This window comes from Pseudophryne corroboree, chromosome 11 (assembly GCF_028390025.1).
Source record: "Pseudophryne corroboree isolate aPseCor3 chromosome 11, aPseCor3.hap2, whole genome shotgun sequence".
Classification (NCBI taxonomy): Eukaryota; Metazoa; Chordata; class Amphibia; order Anura; family Myobatrachidae; genus Pseudophryne; species Pseudophryne corroboree.
In genome coordinates this window covers 73,410,359-73,431,074 of record NC_086454.1, presented here as the reverse complement: position 1 = coordinate 73,431,074, position 20,716 = coordinate 73,410,359, and the positions used below count along the sequence as shown (strand labels likewise).

The 20,716-nt window shown below is 47.0% G+C and overlaps 1 long non-coding RNA gene across 1 annotated transcript in view; it reads right to left on the bottom strand.

The window, feature by feature from the left end:
• LOC134969943 (uncharacterized) overlaps window positions 1-14,834 on the bottom strand; it is a 266,149-nt gene extending 251,315 nt beyond the window's left edge. Inside the window, exon 1 of the long non-coding RNA XR_010189577.1 lies at window positions 14,579-14,834. This is a non-coding gene — a long non-coding RNA (uncharacterized LOC134969943). The remainder of the gene's footprint in view (window positions 1-14,578) is intronic.
• Between the last annotated feature and the right edge of the window lie 5,882 nt (window positions 14,835-20,716).

Genomic DNA, 20,716 nt, shown 5'->3' with positions numbered 1-20,716 from the left:
GAGAGCAGAGCACATTGCTCCCACAGTATAAAATAAAGGGCATGCAGTTGCCGGGAGCAACAGACACCAGCAAACACACTGAACAGTGAAGAGAATGGACAGTTGCTACATGTTTGATACTGGTCTTTGTGTATAACCAGCAAGTGTGGCAGTAGCTGGACTTTGCCGCCATCTGTGTCCAACCAGCAAGCTAAAATAAAGGATGAGGCTTGCAAAGGACGGCATACCCTGTGAGCAGTGGCCCCCCCCATAACCCCCATAATTGGCACTAGTAAAGGGACAAATATGCGCGCGCCGTAGGCGTGTGCCGGCAAAAAGGGTATGTGGCTTCGTTGAAATGGGCGTGGCTTCGCGTAAAGGGGCGTGGCACTGCAGTAAAAGACTACCTTATACCCCAGTTTTGCAACCTGCACGCCCAGATGTTGGCCACCACAGGAAAGAAAAATAATCCTGATTCATGCCCCTTACATTATTTGTCATTTTTCCTCCTTATAGTAATGCCCAGTATACATTATTCCACATACTGCAATGGCCTTAGCCATTATGCCACACACAATAATGCACATGACACAATATGCACACACTGTAATGCCCCCGACACATTATGCCACACACCGTAATGCCTGCGACACATTATGACAGGAATCGCAATGCCCGTTATACATTATGCTACACACTGCAATGCCCCTGATACATTATAGCACATACAATGTCTGTGACACAGTATGACACACACCACAATGATCCTGAGACATTATACCACATACCACAATGCCCGTGATATAGTATACAACACACCGTAATGCCTGACACATTATGACACACACCGCAATGTCCGTGATACATTATGCCACACACCGTAATGCCCATTACACATTAAGTTATACAGTAAGGCTTCTAATTACTTTTAAATTACCTGCTCGTTGACAGGGGTTTCATGCTCTTGGTTCCATGCACGGTGCCAGGGGTTTTCATGCTCAGGGTGTCATGCTCGTTGCCAGGGGTTTCATGCACTGGGTGTCATGCTCGTTACCAGCGGTTTCATGCTCTTGGTTCCATGCACGGTGCCAGGGGTTTTCATGCTCAGGGTGTCATGCTCGTTGCCAGGGGTTTCATGCACTGGGTGTCATGCTCGTTGCCAGGGGTTTCATGCACTGGGTGTCATGCTTGTTGCCAGGGGTTTCATGCACTGGGTGTCATGCTCGTTGCTAGGGGGTAGTGCTTGTTGCTAGGGCCATGCTCCCAGTGCCACATATGCCCCCAGTGCCAGATATTCCCCCACAGTGCCAGGTATATGCCCCCAGTGCCAGATATTCCCCCACAGTGCCAGGTACATGCCCCCAGTGCCACATATACCCTCCCCCCCAGTGCCACATATGCCCCCTTAGTGCCTGCTCCCCCCAGTGCCAAATATTCCCCCACAGTGCCACATATGCCCCCTCAGTGCCTGCTCCCCCCAGTGCCAGATATTCCCCCACAGTGAAAGGTATATGCCCCCAGTGCCAGATATTCCCTCACAGTGCCACATATGCCCCCTCAGTGCCTGCTCCCCCAAGTGCCAAATATTCCCCCACAGTGCCAGGTATATGCCCCCAGTGCCAGGTCTTCCCCCACAGTGCCAGGTATATGCCCCCAGTGCCAGATCTTCCCCCACAGTGCCAGGTATATGCCCCCAGTGCCAGATCTTCCCCCACAGTGCCAGATCTTCCCCCACAGTGCCAGGTATATGCCCCCAGTGCCAGATCTTCCCCCACAGTGCCAGGTATATGCCCCCAGTGCCAGATCTTCCCCCACAGTGCCAGGTATATGCCCCCAGTGCCAGATCTTCCCCCACAGTGCCAGGTATATGCCCCCAGTGCCAGATATTCCCCCACAGTGCCACATATGCCCCCTCAGTGCCTGCTCCCCCCAGTGCCAAATATTCCCCCACAGTGCCAGGTATATGCCCCCAGTGCCAGGTATATGCCCCCAGTGCCAGATCTTCCCCCACAGTGCCAGGTATATGCCCCCAGTGCCAGGTATATGCCCCCAGTGCCAGGTATATGCCCCCAGTGCCAGATATTCCCCCCACAGTGCCTGGTATATGCCCCCAGTGCCAGGTATATGCCCCCAGTGCCAGATATTCCCCCACAGTGCCTGCTCACCCCCCACCCCACCCCCTCCTTTGTGTTGGAGGGACACGGAGGGCACATCGCGCGCCTCTCCTGTGTCCCTCCTGGCTCTCCGGCCGGTCTAATAAAGGAAGTGCCGGTTCGTGAGCCAATCAGAGCTCACGAACGGCACTTCCTTTATTAGACAGGCCGGGGGAGAGCCAGGGAGGGACACAGGAGAGGCGCGCGATGTGCGCTCCGTGTCCCTCCTTACAGCAGCGGAGGGAAGGAGACCGCAGATTGACATGCGGACGCTCGTCCGCATGTCAATCTGTGCAAAGTCAATGGCGCCCCCGCAGCCCCTCGCCCCCAAGCCACCACGAGGACTGCGGGGGCAGTAGTTACGCCACTGCCTGTGAGGTCACATCACATCCCTTGTACGAGTGCCCCTTTAACAGGTGTGAGCGCAAGCACTCACCCATCCTGCCCCCCCCATCTCACAGTCACGGATCTAGGGAGCAGCATGGGCGCACACACTGACTGCAAGCTCACCAGCAAGCAAAAGTAAGTTTTAGATATAAAAAAGCTACTACCATTAATAATGTGTGACATATGTGTAAGGTAAATTGCTGTGTGGAATTATGGGGGTCATTTTGACCCGTTCGCTCGCTGCTGTTTGTCGCAGCCGAGCGAACGGGGCTCTACTGTGCATGCGACGGTGCCGTAGTGCGCCGGCGCATGCCAGACGGCCGAAGGCCGTAGCAGGGCTGCGATCGCCTCTGCCTGATTGACAGAAGCGGGCACTGGGCGGGTGGGGGCAGAACGGCGGCGTTTGGCCGACGTTTCGTGGGAGCGGTCCGGCCAATGCAAGCGTGGCCGAACCGAACGGTTATTTCCCCGGTCGGCCCCACTGCCTGAGTGTTGCTGGGTCAGATGCAGAATTAGCGGCGGTGCTAGGGGCACCAACCAAAATTTTGCCTAGGGCATCAAATTGGCTAGGGCCGGCTCTGGCCATGTTACAGGCTGTGTTTGAAAAATGACAGTTAGGAACTGGTTGGCTGGTACTTTATCTCAGTCCACTTTATCTCCATTGAAGGCTTAGTAAATAGACTCCTAAGTTTTCTACCCAATTTGAATGAATCCACTGACCAATGAAAGTTATCAAATTTAGGGGTAGGATTAAAGCTCAAAACTTTTGAGAGTAGGCTCATCTCTGAGTCTGCAAGTTTATATGATGACAGGTTTATCGCCGATTCTTCTGTGTTCTTGGCTGTTTTTTCTTTTCTTTTGAATTTGCCCCGCTGGAGGTGGGGCCTTCTGCGTTTAAAGATATATTAGAACGAGTGTTAACCCTGGGTAAAGGGGGCTTTACTACAATCTGAGAATCTGAGGAATCCCTCTCTGATGAGTAATAGCTGTCGAATTGGGATTGGTTAACGTTGTCTATTGTTCCTAAATCTGGGTGTCAGCATACTGTCACTCCCAGTGAGCCACCTGTAAACACGGTGATCTTTATAATCATGTTCAACTTTGACTAAGTTAGCCCTCTTAAATGTAACCAAATCCTTATGATATTTATCAATTAAGTTTGGTTATCCACTGCTGTGAGGTGTCAGCCTGGAGGGTGTCAGTTGTCAGAGTGAATCGTACCAATCTCTTTTCGCACTCTCTTTAGGTCTACCCCTACCTCCTCAATAACTAGTAGGAGTAAATCAAATGAGCACTTGGTTAGGACAGAACACCATCTGATGCAGAAAGCTGGATTATTTCTCCCAATAGTGGGGGTGTTTTTTATCCGAAAACCAAGTGGTAATTGTTTTTTACGATAATAGTCAGATAAGAATTGCCCATGCAGCAGAAAGTCCACTTCCTTTTTCCTGTAGATTTAATAATTTATGATTAGTGATGAGCGGGTTCGGTTCCTCGAGATCCGAACCCCCTGAACTTCACCCATTTTACACGGTTCCGAGGAAGACTCGGATCTTCCCGCCTTGCTCGGTTAACCTGAGCGCGCCCGAACGTCATCATCCCGCTGTTGGATTCTCGCGAGATTCGTATTCTATATAAGGAGCCGCGCGTCGCCGCCATTTTCACTCATGCATTGGAGATGATAGTGCAGCGTTCTCTCAGTTTCTGTGTTCAGTGTGCTGCAAATATCTGTGCTCAGTGTGCTGCAAATATCTGTGCTCAGTGTGCTTGCAAATATCTGTACTCAGTGTGCTGAAAATATCTACGTTCTCTGCCTGAAAAATGCTCCATATCTGTGCTGCATTGTAGTATATAGTAGGAGGACAGTGCAGAATTTTGCTGACCACCAGTATTATATAGCAGTACAGTACAGTAGTCCACTGCTCTACCTACCTCTGTGTCGTCAAGTATACTATCCATCCATACCTGTGCTGCATTTTAGTTGTGCACAGTATAGTAGGAGGACAGTGCAGAATTTTGCTGTGACCACCAGTATATATATAAATATATATATATATATATATATATATATATAGCAGTACGGTACAGTAGTCCACTGCTCTACCTACCTCTGTGTCGTCAAGTATACTATCCATCCATACCTGTGCTGCATTTTAGTTGTGCGCAGTATATATAGTAGGAGGACAGTGCAGAATTTTGCTGACCACCACTATATATATAGCAGTACGGTACAGTAGTCCACTGCTCTAACTACCTCTGTGTCGTCAAGTATACTATCCATCCATACCTGTGCTGCATTTTAGTTGTGCACAGTATATATAGTAGGAGGACAGTGCAGAATTTTGCTGACCACCAGTATATATATAGCAGTACGGTACAGTAGTCCACTGCTCTACCTACCTCTGTGTCGTCAAGTATACTATCCATCCATACCGGTGCTGCATCTTAGTTGTACGCAGTATAGTAGGAGGGCAGTGCAGAATTTTGATGTGACCACCAGTATATATATAGCAGTACGGTACAGTAGTCCACTGCTCTACCTACCTCTGTGTCGTCAAGTAAACTATCCATCCATACCTGTGCTGCATTTTAGTTGTGAACAGTATATATAGTAGGAGGACAGTGCAGAATTTTGCTGACCACCAGTATATATATAACAGTACAGTACAGTAAAAGCTACCAAGATTTCTGAATGTCCTCTTTCCTGCGCTCCCCTTAATTGAGAAAGCAAACAAAAGAGGGGATCTCTACTTATCTTAAACCAGTTGTTTCTCTCAGTTTTCCACCTTCTTCATACCCCCATATATTGTCAATAGAGGTGTATGTTTTTCAGAAGTGGTACATGTAAAAGAGAAGTCAGGAAAACAATCTAGTGTATTAACTTTTTAACATTTAAACTGAAATCACTTCCAACATATGGAATCTAGTGACAAAAAGTATTTATAGTAAAATATCTGTTTAATAGTCCAGAAAAAATCCAGTAATAAAATCCAGTAATAAAATCTTCATCACATAGAAAGATAATTTCACATCCGAAAGTGTATGAGGGTGGCTTCTTACCAGATTTTGGATTTCTGAAGTGCACCAAATTTATGGCTGTATAGATGTTTTCAACGTCCCCGAGAATAATCAGCTCCAAGCAATGGTATTTGGGATTACCAATTCATAAGGGTATAAATAGCTGGGATGAGGGGCTAAACGCGTTGGTGATTACAACAACTGGTGGCTGATCACCTAGACGAGGAGAGGACGAGGTGGATTTTATTACTGGATTTTTTCTGGACTATTAAACAGATATTTTACTATAAATACTTTTTGTCACTAGATTCCATATGTTGGAAGTGATTTCAGTTTAAATGTTAAAAAGTTAATACACTAGATTGTTTTCCTGACTTCTCTTTTACATGTACCACTTCTGAAAAACATACACCTCTATTGACAATATATGGGGGTATGAAGAAGGTGGAAAACTAAGAGAAACAATTGGTTTAAGATAAGTAGAGATCCCATCTTTTGTTTGCTTTCTCAATTAAGGGGAGCGCAGGAAAGAGGACATTCAGAAATCTTGGTAGCTTTGAGTGTCTTTTCTGGGGGTGAGGGTAACATCCCACTTCTGAGTGTCCATTGACCTGCAGCTTGGTAGCGCAATTTCTTTATGGTGTGAAATCTTTGTATTTTTGAGTACAGTACAGTAGTCCACTGCTCTACCTACCTCTGTGTCGTCAAGTATACTATCTATCCATACCTGTGCTGCATTTTAGTTGTGCGCAGTATTGTAGAAGGACAGTGCAGAATTTTGCTGACCACCAGTATATATATAGCAGTACGGTACAGTAGTCCACTGCTCTACCTACCTCTGTGTCGTCAAGTATACTATCCATCCATACCTGTGCTGCATTTTAGTTGTGTGCAGTATATATAGTAGGAGGACAGTGCAGAATTTTGCTGACCACCAGTATATATATAGCAGTACCGTACAGTAGTCCACTGCTCTACCTACCTCTGTGTCGTCAAGTATACTATCCATCCATACCTGTGCTGTTGTGAACAGTATATATAGTAGGAGGACAGTGCAGAATTTTGCTGACCACCAGTATATATATAACAGTACAGTACAGTAGTCCACTGCTCTACCTACCTCTGTGTCATCAAGTATACTATCTATCCATACCTGTGCTGCATTTTAGTTGTGCGCAGTATTGTAGGAGGACAGTGCAGAATTTTGCTGACCACCACTATATATATATATAGCAGTACGGTACAGTAGTCCACTGCTCTACCTACCTCTGTGTCGTCAAGTATACTATCCATCCATACCTGTGCTGCATTTTAGTTGTGTGCAGTATATATAGTAGGAGGACAGTGCAGAATTTTGCTGAACACCAGTATATATATAGCAGTACCGTACAGTAGTCCACTGCTCTACCTACCTCTGTGTCGTCAAGTATACTATCCATCCATACCTGTGCTGCATTTTAGTTGTGCGCAGTATATATAGTAGGAGGACAGTGCAGAATTTTGCTGACCACCAGTATATATATATAGCAGTACGGTACAGTAGTCCACTGCTCTACCTCTGTGTTGTCAAGTATACTACAAAAGTTCAGTAAAATGACCCAAAAATTAAAATTAAAAGCATTTGATGAGAAGCGTAAACTTGCCAATATGCCATTTACGACACGGAGTGACAAGGAACGGCTGAGGCCCTGGCCTATGTTCATGGCTAGTGGTTCAGATTCACATGAGGATGGAAGCACTCATCCTCTCGCTAGAAAACTGCAGTGCCACTCCTAGATGGGCCAGGTGTTTGTGTCGGCCACTTGGATCGCTAAGTTTAGCCATCCAGCGACCTTGGTGCACCTCTTTTTTTCTTTGCATCATGTACTGTTTGGGGACTATTTTTTAAATCTGCCATCCTGTCTGACACTGCAGTGCCACTCCTAGATGGGCCAGGTGTTTGTGTCGGCCACTTGGGTCGCTTAGCTTAGTCACACAGCTACCTCATTGCGCCTCTTTTTTTCTTTGCATCATGTGCTGTTTGGGGCCAATTTTTTTAAGTGCCATCCTGTCTGATACTGCAGTGCCACTCCTAGATGTGCCAGGTGTTTGTGTCGGCCACTTGGGTCGCTTACAGGGGTGTCAGAACGTTTTTAGGTTGGGGGGGCAAGATATGATCTCATTTCGGCGCCCCTAAATTGATGTATCACTAAATTTCACCCCCTCATAGTTAATGCCTCATAGTTAAGGAAATGTGATTGCCAACTGCACTTAGGGGTCTATTTACTAAGCCTTGGATGGAGATAAAGTGGAAGGAGATAAAGTACCAGCCAATCAGTGTCTAACTGTCATGTTTCAAACACAGACTGTGACATGGCAGTTAGAGGCCAATTGGCTGGTACTTTATCTCTGTCCACTTTATCTCCATTCAAGGCTTAGTAAATAGACCCCACAGTCACAGTGCAGCGCATACGGCAACAATGAGCGTGGCTACATCCGTATATCCTTATGGGGTGATGATATCCCGGCGGACAGGATGCCGACTGTCAATATACTGACAGCGGCATCCCGGCTGCCAGAATACCAGCAGCGGGGTCAGCGCAAAGAGTCCCCTTGTGGGCTTACTGCACTCACCATGCTGCGGGCGCAGTGGCTCGCGGCGCTTGCCACAGGTTTTATTCACATTCTATGGGTGTCGTGGACACCCACGAGTGGGAATAGCCTTTGTAAGCACTGTCGGCATTCCCGGATCCTGATAGCTGGGATATTAACTACATTGCATCTCATTACCAACATTAGCCTTGGTTTCTATGGGCAACATCACCACTTTTCATTTATAGAAGCTTAAGTAAATTTACCCTGGAGAGAGAGGGGAAGACGGTGAGAGAGAGAGAGAGAGAGGGGAAGATGGAGAGAGAGATATGGGAAGATTGAGAGAAAGGGTGGGGGAGACGGCGAGATATGGGAAGAGGGAGAAAGAGAGGAAGACTGAGAGAAAGAGGAAGACTGAGAGAGAAGCAGAGAGAGAGGGAGACAGAGTGAGAGAGGGAAGGAGACAGAGTGAGAGAGGGAAGGAGACGGAGTGAGAGAGGGAGGGAGACGGAGTGAGAGAGGGAGGAAGACAGAGTGAGAGAGGGAGGAAGACAGAGTGAGAGAGGGAGGAAGACAGAGTGAGAGAGGGAGGGAGACGGAATGAGAGAGGGAGGGAGACGGAATGAGAGAGGAAGGGAGATGGAGTGAGAGAGGGAGGAAGACAGAGAGAGAGAGGGAAGGAGACGGAGTGAGAGAGGGAGGGAGACGGAATGAGAGGATGGCAGAGAGAGGGGAAGATGGAGAGAGAGAAAGAGAGAGAGAGAAGGAGGCGGAGGGAGAGAGAGAGGGAGACAGAGAGAGAGGGAGATGGAGAGAGGGAAACGGAGAGAGAGGGGAGATGGAAAGAGAGAGACAGAGAGAGAGGAGGGAGATGGAGAGAGAGGGGAAGGGGGGACAGAAGGAGGAAGAGAGAGATGGAGGGGGCGAGGAAGAGGTAGGGAGATAAACAGAGGTGGGGGGTCGGAGGATGAGAGCGAGAGGGGAGGGAGGTAGAGAGCAAGACAGGAGGGAGAGAGAGAGAGATGTAGAAGAGGGGGAGGGAGGGGGCCAAGATAGAGACGAGGGAGAGAGAGAGGGCAGAGGGAGAGAGAGCATGCGAGAGAGAGAGAGAGAGAGAGAGAGGCTGAGCAGCGCTTGCCACTTGTACTACTCTTGTGCTGTTGTTTTTCCTCCCTGGCGACAGTGGTGGCTGCTGCTGCGCATGAAGATGGCCAGTGCCTCTGCTTCCCTCCCATGGAATTTTGGCACCGGGGACACTCAGGAGACATGAGAGAAGGTTGTCCCCAGTTGGTGTCACCCTTCGCTGTCCACGGCTGAAACGGCTAACAGGACGCTGGAGAAGGATAAAGGGTGCGCACTTGCGCAGCTCCTCTATTAATAGTGCTGCTCTTCTAAGCATACTGTGCAGCTCATGACGGGCATGATGACATCATACAGGTATCGACACTGCAATGGGCATTCTGGGAGGAGATAGAATAATGGACTTAGACCAGGCCGGCAGCAGCCCGGGGGGAGTGAGTGCTGCTGGCACAAGAGGGTATACACGTCAGTGCAGTTTTTTGTATCAGCAGAGTAGTGCAGCGGGGGTACAGTTTGTTTGTGTGTGTCAGCAGAGGAGGGGTGTGAGTCCGGCACTTGGTGAGGGTGCAGACCGCATCTCCCCCTCTGCATCCCCCTTCCTTCAGTCAGCACCAAGGCCGGATTTAGCCTTTTGGGGCCCAGGGCACTTAAGAAAGGGCGAACCTCTCTCTCATGTCAGCAACGTACAGCGCTCTGTCACTGGGTGTTTACAAGTAATTATGTGCCGGGTGCCCTCCAAATTCAAAGCCTGCATCAGCTGCTTTATATAAAACATATCCAACGGCGACACTCCGGACCATCACAAGAATAAATTCACGACTCTACATATATATATATATATATATATATATATATATTTCAGTATATATATTTGTATTTGTCCCCTTATTTCTTATATACTTTACTATAATTTTGTGCTCCCACACACCCCTTATATAGTTTAAGATTATAATAGAGTACCACTCACTTTTAACTTTTTGGTGGTTGATTGTGGCTGTGGTGTGTTCTACCGGGATGTGAGGTTCCACGTAAGGTCAGTGCTTCTCTCTTCATGCCGAGTTCTCTTGTTGCAGGTGGAGGAGAGGCGGAGCCACCGGGTTCAGCGTTACATGAAATGGGCAGGGAGCTGGGGACATCCGTGGCTGGACGCACTACTAGTGATTCACACATTGTAGCAGGCGTCCAGTAATTTGATTGGTAGCAAATTACAGCGGCTGAGTGTGGCGTGCTGGGGCAGCACCTACACCTCTCAGAGAGGGGTTGTGAGCTCAGTCTAGTCACCGTGGTAGGCGTGTGAGGGGAGGAGGAAGTGCACCTTGCTGCTTGGGGAGGAGCGGAGGGAGAGGACAATGCTCCTGCGGGCGGCTACATTCACTGCACGGAGCGGAGGATGCACTGTGAGGTCAGGTAAAAGACCGCACAGTATATCCTCCGCTCCATGCAGTGAACGTAGTCGCCCACAGGAGCATTGTGCATACATGATCGGCGCCTCTCTAAGCGCCCCTGGTCGCTTAGCTTAGTCACACAGCTACCTCATTGCACCTCTTTTTTTCTTTGCATCATGTGCTGTTTGGGGACTATTTTTTTGAAGTGCCATCCTGCCTGACACTGCAGTGCCACTCCTAGATGGGCCAGGTGTTTGTGGCGGCCACTTGGGTCGCTTAGCTTAGTCACACAGCTACCTCATTGCACCTCTTTTTTTCTTTGCATCATGTGCTGTTTGGGGACTATTTTTTTGAAGTGCCATCCGGCCTGACACTGCAGTGCCACTCCTAGATGGGCCAGGTGTTTGTGGCGGCCACTTGGGTCGCTTAGCTTAGTCACACAGCTGCCTCATTGCACCCTTTTTTTTTCTTTGCATCATGTGCTGTTTGGGGACTATTTTTTTGAAGTGCCATCTTGTCTGACACTGCAGTGCCACTCCTAGATGGGCCAGGTGTTTGTGTCGGCCACTTGGGTCGCTTAGCTTAGTCACACAGCTACCTCATTGCGCCTCTTTTTTTCTCTGCATCATGTGCTGTTTGGGGACTATTTTTTTGAAGTGCCATCCTGTCTGACACTGCAGTGCCACTCCTAGATGGGCCAGGTGTTTGTGTCGGCCACTTGGGTCGCTTAGCTTAGTCACACAGCTACCTCATTGCGCCTCTTTTTTTCTTTGCATCATGTGCTGTTTGGGGACTATTTTTTAAATCTGCCATCCTGTCTGACATTGCAGTGCCACTCCTAGATGGGCCAGGTGTTTGTGTCGGCCACTTGGGTCGCTTAGCTTAGCCTTCCAGCGACCTCAGTGAAAATTTTAGGACTAAAAATAATATTGTGAGGTGTGAGGTATTTAGAATAGACTGGAAATGAGTGGGAATTATGGTTATTGAGGTTAATAATACTATGGGATCAAAATGACCCCCAAATTCTATGATTTAAGCTGTTTTTGAGTTTTTTTTGTAAATAAACACCCGAATCCAAAACACACCCGAATCCGACAAAAAATTTTCAGGGAGGTTTTGCCAAAACGCGTCCGAATCCAAAACACGGCCACGGAACCGAATCCAAAACCAAAACACAAAACCCGAAAAATTTCCCGTGCACATCACTACTTATGATACAAATCAAGTGCACTCTCTGCTGGCAATTGTTCAAAGTCACTAAATTCAGATAACACTCGTTCCACATCGTCATCAGTCAATGCTAACAGCTCATGTTCAGCTGAAAATAAACGTTCTGCTGATACTAGTTTATCCATAGAGAAGAATTGTCACATACATCAAGGTAGGATATTACCATCAGATTATTCATCTACCCAAGATCATATGGTCTATACCACCGAATCTAAACAAAATAAAAAATAAAAAAAAATGCAAACATTTAAAAAATTCTAAATAATAAAAAGAGAAAAAGTATCAAAAATCGCAACTCAGAAAAATCAAAATAATAATCATATGACTGTGTCCATCATCCAGATATATAGTGGGTCCAATCCACTTGGAAACATCATGTAATCAATACATATATTAAACAAGCATTAAAACGTAAATTCTTTTATCCGCTGCCGGACAATTAAGAAGCAACAAATGTCACCACATAGATAAAGCCAGTTCAGTCCACCAGTGCTGTAACTAGGCATTTTAGCGCTGTGTGCAAGAAACGGCATTGGCGCCCCCCCCATGCAAGATAGGGGCAGTGCGCGCCGTAGGCGCGCCAAAAATATATAGGGGCGTGGCTTCATGTGGAAGGGGCGTGGCCACAACATAATACCAATTCATACCAGGTACCAGGTAGAGCCACTTTTACACATTACAGCAGACAGCGTCTCCCTTATTACACATTACGGCAGACAGATGACAGATTCCCCTTTTTACACATTACAACAGACAGTGTCCCCTTTTTACACATTACGGCAGGCAGAGTCCCCTTTTTTACACATTACGGCAGACAGCATACTCCTTATTACACATTACGGCAGACAGCGTCCCCCTTATTACACATTACGGCAGACAGTGTCCCCCTTATTACACATTACGGCAGACAGCATACACATACACAAAGATACACAGTATCTATATAGCCAACACACTCATACTATACACACACACCTCTTCACATTAAGAAAAACAGCCATTATGCATCAGCCTGGAGCCACCATAACTTACAATAAATGCTGCCGCACCTCCTCCCCCCTCGGATCACCGGCCAGCATCATTAAAGCTCCCTCTTCCCCCTCTCCGCGGCGCACCCCCCCCCCTCCCCGTCACATACCTGCAGAGTGTAGATCAGTCCGACTCTCACGCTCATTAGACGATCACTCTGCACCTCTGCACCCAGGAAGCCCGGGCTGGGAATGCCTGAGAGCCGGGGCTGTGTGCTGCAGCTCCTCTTCAGGCAGGCAGCCAGCCGGGCCCAGCACGCGTACAAGGATCCAGCCAGCTGTGACCCATTATTCCTGCGCTCCTGGAAACCCCCCACCTGCGTGCGCGAGTGCCTGCAGAGGCAGCGGCGCGGGCGGGAGACAGGCGCCGGCGGAGGCCTGACAGCGCGTCTTGCGAGGGGGGGGGGGGACGGAGGAGGAGGAGGAGAGGCGCTCAGGGACCAAGAGAGACGGCGCTGGACTCTTATAGCGAATGCTGCGGCCGGGGAGGGGAGGGGGGGTGCTGCCGATGGTGCGCCTTCAGTGCATGTGCGCTGTGGGCAAGTCACCATCGGCACACACCTAGTTACGGCACTGCAGTCCACACTCTAGCTTCAGAAACAATTGCTGGGGGATCATCCATATAAGGATAAGGTCATCCTGACCAATCCATTCCAATGTAAGTACAATATAAGCCTTTTTTACAGTCTTCATAAGCCTTTTTTATTTCATCAAGACATAAGCACAGGGGTTTGTGGTATCAACGTTTCGGTCCCATGTGAGACCTTTGTCAAGATCACAAGACAGTGCAAAACACCCACTTATATACCCATATAACCCTCCCCCCAATTAGTACAAGCAACACCCCCATTACGATTGAAAATAAACGCCACTAAAAACATTGTGTAAGTAAAAACTTACAACATATATACGTCAAGGTATTACACATAAATCCATATCATTAATCACAGGATTAAAAGTTCCACAGTGAATTGCATGTGTATCGACTGGAGCGTGGCGTGCGTTCCACCGCGCGCCGCACTTCCAGTGTTTGGTACGCAAGCCCTGGTCATGTGACCGGAAGTCTATACTAAACATATCAGGTACATCGCAGTCAGCTCCCGCATCATCAGTCTCCCCATCCAATACATTGTATACTTATTTAGAGCCCTGCAAGCGGTCACCCGATCAATATAGCAGCGCTCCATCTATGCATATGAGCAATATACCAGTGCTCAGCCTATACAATATAATTGATGTATACACTAATAAACGGTATCCCAGGGTAATGGATAACTATAATAGATGCTGTCTATGGTGTCTAACTTCATAGTCTCAAACATATATTAAGATATTTAGGTATTTCCAGATATAATACCACAAGCAATTCACTGAGGATTACACAACAAGAAAAGAGCCATATAGGATCCACAATCACAAAAGATATAAAAATTCATCCATTGGGGGGCGTGGCCTAGCTGCTGCTGTGAGTGGAAGTGTCTCAGCAGAGCTCCAAGATTTCTGTCACTTCTCTCCCTCCCTGCACATCCATCTCTGCTCCTTTCAGCCTGGTGCCCTCTCCCCTACTCCTGCTGCTGTGCGCTGGCCGGTTGGTGAGGTCCGCGGAATCGGGGAGCACTCCAGGAGGCTCCTGCAGATTGCGGCCTACCTTCTGCCCTGAAGCCGGGGACTAAATTTTCAAGCCTACCCGGGCCGGACTTTCCGGGACCCGGGAAAACAGGACGTGGCTCCGCCGGACGGCTCTTACCTCTCCCTGCAGGCTCCTGGGGGGTCTCTGGGGGCTCCCAAAGGCAGAGGACCTGTGGGCCCTTGTGTTTTTACTCCTGTGTGCCTGGGATCCACCTCTGTCTCCAGCTGGGAAGGAGACATTCACAGCCAGTGCCCATTTTGGATTCTTCAGTCTGTGCATCTCTGCAGCTCTGTCCCCTCCTTCTGAGGCTGAAACTGAACCCTGAGCTAGACCAGGACCAGTGATATCTGCCTGGGGCTCTCCTCCAGCTTTTTCTACTACATCTCCCTTGGGGTGTATATTCCATTATGTGGTAGTGCTGCCGATTCCTGCTGGAATCCCCTGTACTGGATCTGTGAGTACCCCCTTGCTGGGATTTGTTGTGCCTCTCTCATATTTGTCATTTCTCCCCGACCCTGCAAAGATCTCTCTGCATGTAATAATGTTTGAATAGGGATGTGATGTGCTCTGTCCTCTCTACGCCTCCACCCGGGGTTCTCATGCATACATAGTAGCTTCTGTTTGGAACCAGCATACTACTCTGCCTCCAGGGCCTGTGATGCATTGGCCTTCCAGTTTCACTTGTCTACTCCTTCTACTGCAGCCCTCTAACGATGCCCCCTAAAAAAATTAAGGATGCATTCCCGCCCCCAGTGGCTTTCTCTTATCAAAAAGGGGCCCGTATTTCCTCGTCTCCTGCCGGGAGCTCCATCCCATCGAGCCAACCTGACCGTCCTAAGGAGAGTTCTGGCCATTCCTTATCGGTCCCTGGGGTGGACCATAATTCTATGGATCCTCTCACTGTCAAGACTCTGTGTCAAGTCCTTGCGGCTTTTAAATCTGAGCTCACTCAAGACCTCTCTCTGGCTATCTGTGAAGTTAAAGTGGAGCTTACTGCTTTAGGTGATCGCACAGACCATCTTGAACGTAAAATGGAGGAACTGGTGTCCTCTCATAATGACCTTATTTTGGCCCATGACTGACAACAAGCTGAGATGGAGACGTATAAAGACAAAATGGCGGATATAAAGGACAGGTCGCAGAGAAATAATATTAAAATCCGAGGTATCCCAGACTCTGTGGCCAATTCGGAACTTCTGGATTATGATATGTCCCTCTTCCACAAACTGCTACCTGGTGTGGACTACAGAGACCTTCTCATCGATAGCATTCACCGGCTTCCGAAACCATGGTCGGTTTCCGCCTCCTACACTCGGGATACCCTCCTCCGTGTTCACTTCTGACCTGACCTCCTTGTATAATTCAATCTCCTCTCTTGGTGCTTTCCCTACAGAAATGCTGGAGGCTCAAATTATCACTATACCCAAGCCAGGTAAAAACCCTGAGCATTGTCAAAATTATAGGCCCATTGCACTATTGAACAGTGATATTAACATTTTTGCCAAACTTGTCGCTTTCCATTTAAATGTCTTTCTGCCATCTCTCATTGCCTACAACCAAGTTGGGTTTGTGCCTGGTAGACAGGCATCTGACAATACCCATAGGGTTTTTTACTTGATTGATATCGTTCCCTCTAACACTGGCCTTCTCCTGCTCTCTTTAGATGCAGAGAAGGCTTTTGATAGACTGAACTGGCAATATATGTCCTCGGTTCTAGACAAGTTTGGTTTTAGTGGCCATATTCTTTCTTCGGTTTTATCTCTATATAGCTCCCCCTCTGCACGGGTATTTAGTAACGGTTTCTTCTCCGATACATTTCCTATTACGAATGGGACCCGACTGGGTTGCCCTCTATCACCCTTAATATTTACATTGGGCATAGAACCCCTTGCTGAGAAGATTAGGATGTCTGGGAGCTTCCCGGGGGGTGACTATTGGCACTACTACTCACAAGTTGTGCCTCTTTGCGGACGACATCCTTCTGTTTGTCACGGACCCGCTATCCTCCCTTCCTTGTTTGCATGCTATCTTGGGACAGTATAGTGAAGCTTCCTTTTATTAAATTAATACGACAAAGACAGATGCTCTCCCCATTAATATCCCAGCTCCCATAGTGTCCACCCTTCAATCACACTATCCATATAACTGTCGTTCGGCTTCAATTCAGTATTTGGGGATCCAAATTCCACCTTCTACGGCCTCTGTTTTCGATGTTAACTTATCTCCACTCATTAATAGTTTTTTAGACCTGACTAAGTCCTGGATATCTTATGATATTTCGTGGATTGGCCGCCTAGCAGCCTTCAAAATGACTCTCTTACCTAAACTCATGTACTTATACTGAACCATACCTTTTCTTTTCCCTAAAACGTACCTCGATAGATGTCTTGCTATAATGCTACGCTATGTCTGGAAGGCACGGCCACCCCGATTGGCTCAGTCCAAAATAATTCTCCCTCGTAGACAGGGAGGGCTAGATATGCCTGACCTGGTCTTTTACCAGGAGGCATGTGTGCTGGCCCAGTTTAAATACTGGTTGAGTGGGGCGCCTGTAGAGGGATGGGTATCTCTTGAACGTACTGGGAGTTTGGACCTTCCCTTAGAAGACCTTTTTAAGATACACCCAAACTCTGGACCCCGCTTATTGTCCCTCCTCCCCGCCACTAGAACATCTTTACAAATCTGGGATAAATTGGTGACTCGCCTGCCTGGACATCAATTTCCATATTCTACTATCTCACTACGAGCCATAGCTAAATTAATCCCTAATTTAAATCTCTCTACCTGGTTTGTTTGTGGTTTGACTGTCTTGGGGGACCTTATGGATGGTAATGTTATGCTATCGTTTTCTCAACTCCAGTCTCGATATAATCTCCCCAGTGGAGAATTATTGCATTATTTCCAAGTTCACCACTGGTACAAAGGTTTGCCTAGACAGGTGGCTCCCCCGAACCCGTTATCCCAGGTTGTCTTAACACGTGTATCTCTGTGTGACTCTAGATGGGACATCTCATTTTGGTACAGGACGCTTATCAGCTTGCTTACTACTACTAAGTCTAATGCGCAGCTGAAATGGGAACAAGACTTGGATCTTCCCCTATCTGAAGCCCAGTGGGAACAAATTTTTATTTCTTCTTACCGAATGTCCAAGTGCTTGAATCACACAGAGATGCATTTCAAACTCCTTAATAGACTATATTTAACACCGGATAGGCTACACTCATTCTGGCAGTCTTGTTCCAAATACTGCTGGCGTAACTGTGGGGAAATAGGCCATATTTTCCATATTTTCTGGTCCTGTCCTTCCCTTCGACATTTCTGGAGCGAGATATTTGCTTTGATTAATTCGGTCTTACACCTGTCCCTCACCCCCTCTCCGGCCATGGCCCTGCTCCACATTTTTCCTGCTGAGATACCACCTCATCAGAGATATCTGGTGGGGCATATTTGTATAGCTGCCAGGGTTGCATTGGCCCAAAGTTGGAAACAAGCTTCTCCCCCTCCTCTATCACTAGTCACCAACAAAATTCAATTCCATTTTACTATGGAAACTGAGTTCATGCCTTACTCTTCTGCGGCCTCCTCCCCAATGGTGAAATGGAGAGCATGGCATGACTACGTCACTGCTGGAGGGGGTGTTTTGCCTTCCCCCTAACTGACTCGGCTTATACTTCTGCTCTGTGCACCGGCTGTGCCTTACTAGCCCTGTGTCTATTATAGATTATTTGTTTATTGATATGTTTTCATGTTTGACCCGTGTTTATCTTTATCTGTATCTTTTTCCAAGATGACTTTGTATTTTTCCTATTGTATCTATATTGGATTGTTATATTTGACTTTTGACAATTTAGATATTTGCATGTTTACTTCCCGTTCCCTTGGTTCTTTGTACCCTCCGCCCCTTCCTTCTTTCTCTCTGTACCCCTTCCCCTTGCAAAAAGAAAACTTGTTTTCAATAGAAACTATTGATGAAAAAAAAAAAATTAATCCATTGGACAGAGATACAGACCGCATTTCTGGAAGTGACAGACCAAAAAAGAAAAGCAAAGAGAGAAAAAAAATATGAAACATTTAAAGAGACGGTGCTCGTTTTTCAAAGGAATTCATAATTCAGTCCAGAAAGGTACCATAATGAATGCCCTCATTCAAACCCCAAGGGCGAACAGTATCTATCGATGAATCCATGAAGCTTCCAGACAAAGCAACATTCTCGCTCTGTCACCACCTCTTCTTAACGGTGCAATCTTTGAAAATATATAAAAATAATTTTTTATTTATTTTTTTAATTTTACAATTCCCATCTCCTTTGCAGCTGGGAAAATGTAACGGCTAGATGTTACGCATAAAGGGCCAAATGTAATAGAGTGAGAGTTTTAAAAAGTGAGAGATTTGGTAAGGTTTTGCAGGGTTTTTATTTTAAAGTGGCAAGCATTTACACAGCAAGATCAACCTGGTTTTGCAGTGTAAATGATTGCCACTTTAAAAAAAAATGAAAAACCTTACCAAATCTCTCACTTTCTGAAACTCTCACTCTATTACATTTGGCCCAAAGTGTCATAACACCAAGCATACCATATACTGTAACTCTCACTAATTTGTATCAGTCTATAATGATAAACTGTTTCATTATAACATCTTTACTATATGCTTTTTGAGACTGGTTTTGGGCGGTATGTAGTTTCATTTCCAGGATGATGAAAGATTACCAAATGTTTAACTACACACTACATTTACATTGTGCCAGACTGACTTAACAAATTACAGTTATTTCCGAAAGCAGTGGTTTTGCACAATAGGCTTTCCATTATGTAGTGACAAGATAATATGTGATGAGCTGAAAATTACTATAATTTACCAGGCTCAACGATTTATTCCAGTACTGCCGGTTTATTATGCTGGCAGCAGTTTGTTTTATACAACATGTCAATTCACTGTCTGTATCATAGTTAATTCTGACAGTCAAGGCTATCCTAATCTGGTCATGACAAGTACTGATAGCCTGATTCAGCAGTTCTAAATTTAAAGACCTATAAATGCAACAAGTAGTTGTTTTTCCTGCCTATCTAACAGTGATAGATTTCTAGGTGGGACGGCAGTCACAAGCTAACTAGCAAGTACCTCTATTCAGTGTCAGACTGGGACATGAAGGGGCCACCGGGGGAATGCAGTGATAGGGGCCCATACTTAAGGGTGTGGCCAGCCTACAAAGGGGGTGTGGCCAGCCTCCACAGAGGCTTGAAATACACAATAGTCTAGTGCAGTGTAATGCAACATATCTACCATGTATAATACAAGTGCACAGTCTGGAACCTGATCCTTAGAGGAAGGAGTGGGCCCTCCGGCAGTGGGGCCTACCGGTGGTTTCCCTGGTACCCCTGTGGGCCAGTCCGACCCTGCCTCTATTCCGCTGCCCTGGAGTATGGCAAAAGGAGTTATGTTGGGTGCACACTTGTAGATATATCTGCAGATCAATTGATCTGCAGATATACTGTATCTATAGCCGGATTGGGCAGTATGTTGTGCATACACACTGCCAGATCCGTCGGAACTGACATCACGAGCTGGGCGGGCATTTACATGTGCCCACCCAGTTGTCCTGTCAATCACCACCGGCGACCACCTGTACACAGATGTGCCAATATATCGTTACATATAGTGGTCTTCGGCTGTGCTGCAGGGCCGACGCGATATGTCTAAACGACGGTGTTTACAGACATATTGCTTGTACACACTGGCAGACGGACCTGCGATATATCGGCCATTCAATAGAATGGCTGATGTATTGCCCAGCATGTACACACTTTTAGACACTCATATAGAACTTAACAGAGGGCTCTAAAAGCAGCTTCAATGCAGCCAGAAAGGAGTTCCTAGGAGTCCTGCTCTGTGATGGCATGCAGCTACAGTGGTCAGAGGGGGACAGGAGGAAATCCCTGAATATAGAAGCAGAGAGCAGAGGCATACCTAGACATTTGTGGTCCAATTAACAAAAGTTTGCTTGGATTCCCAATTTCCCATAAACCACACATTTACTAAGAATCGTGTTTGACCCGAGATTAAACACAACTGGCATCACAGGGATATGTGAGGGTTTTTCAAGATTAAATACTCAAATTAACTAGGAATAGTTTTTGACAGAATCGTCTTTTCCAATAGTGTATGCAATCGTGTTTAATAGAGGTGTAGTACGGTATGCCGGCGCTCGGGCTCCCTGCGAACAGCATACCGACGCCGGGAGCCCGACCGCCGGCATAC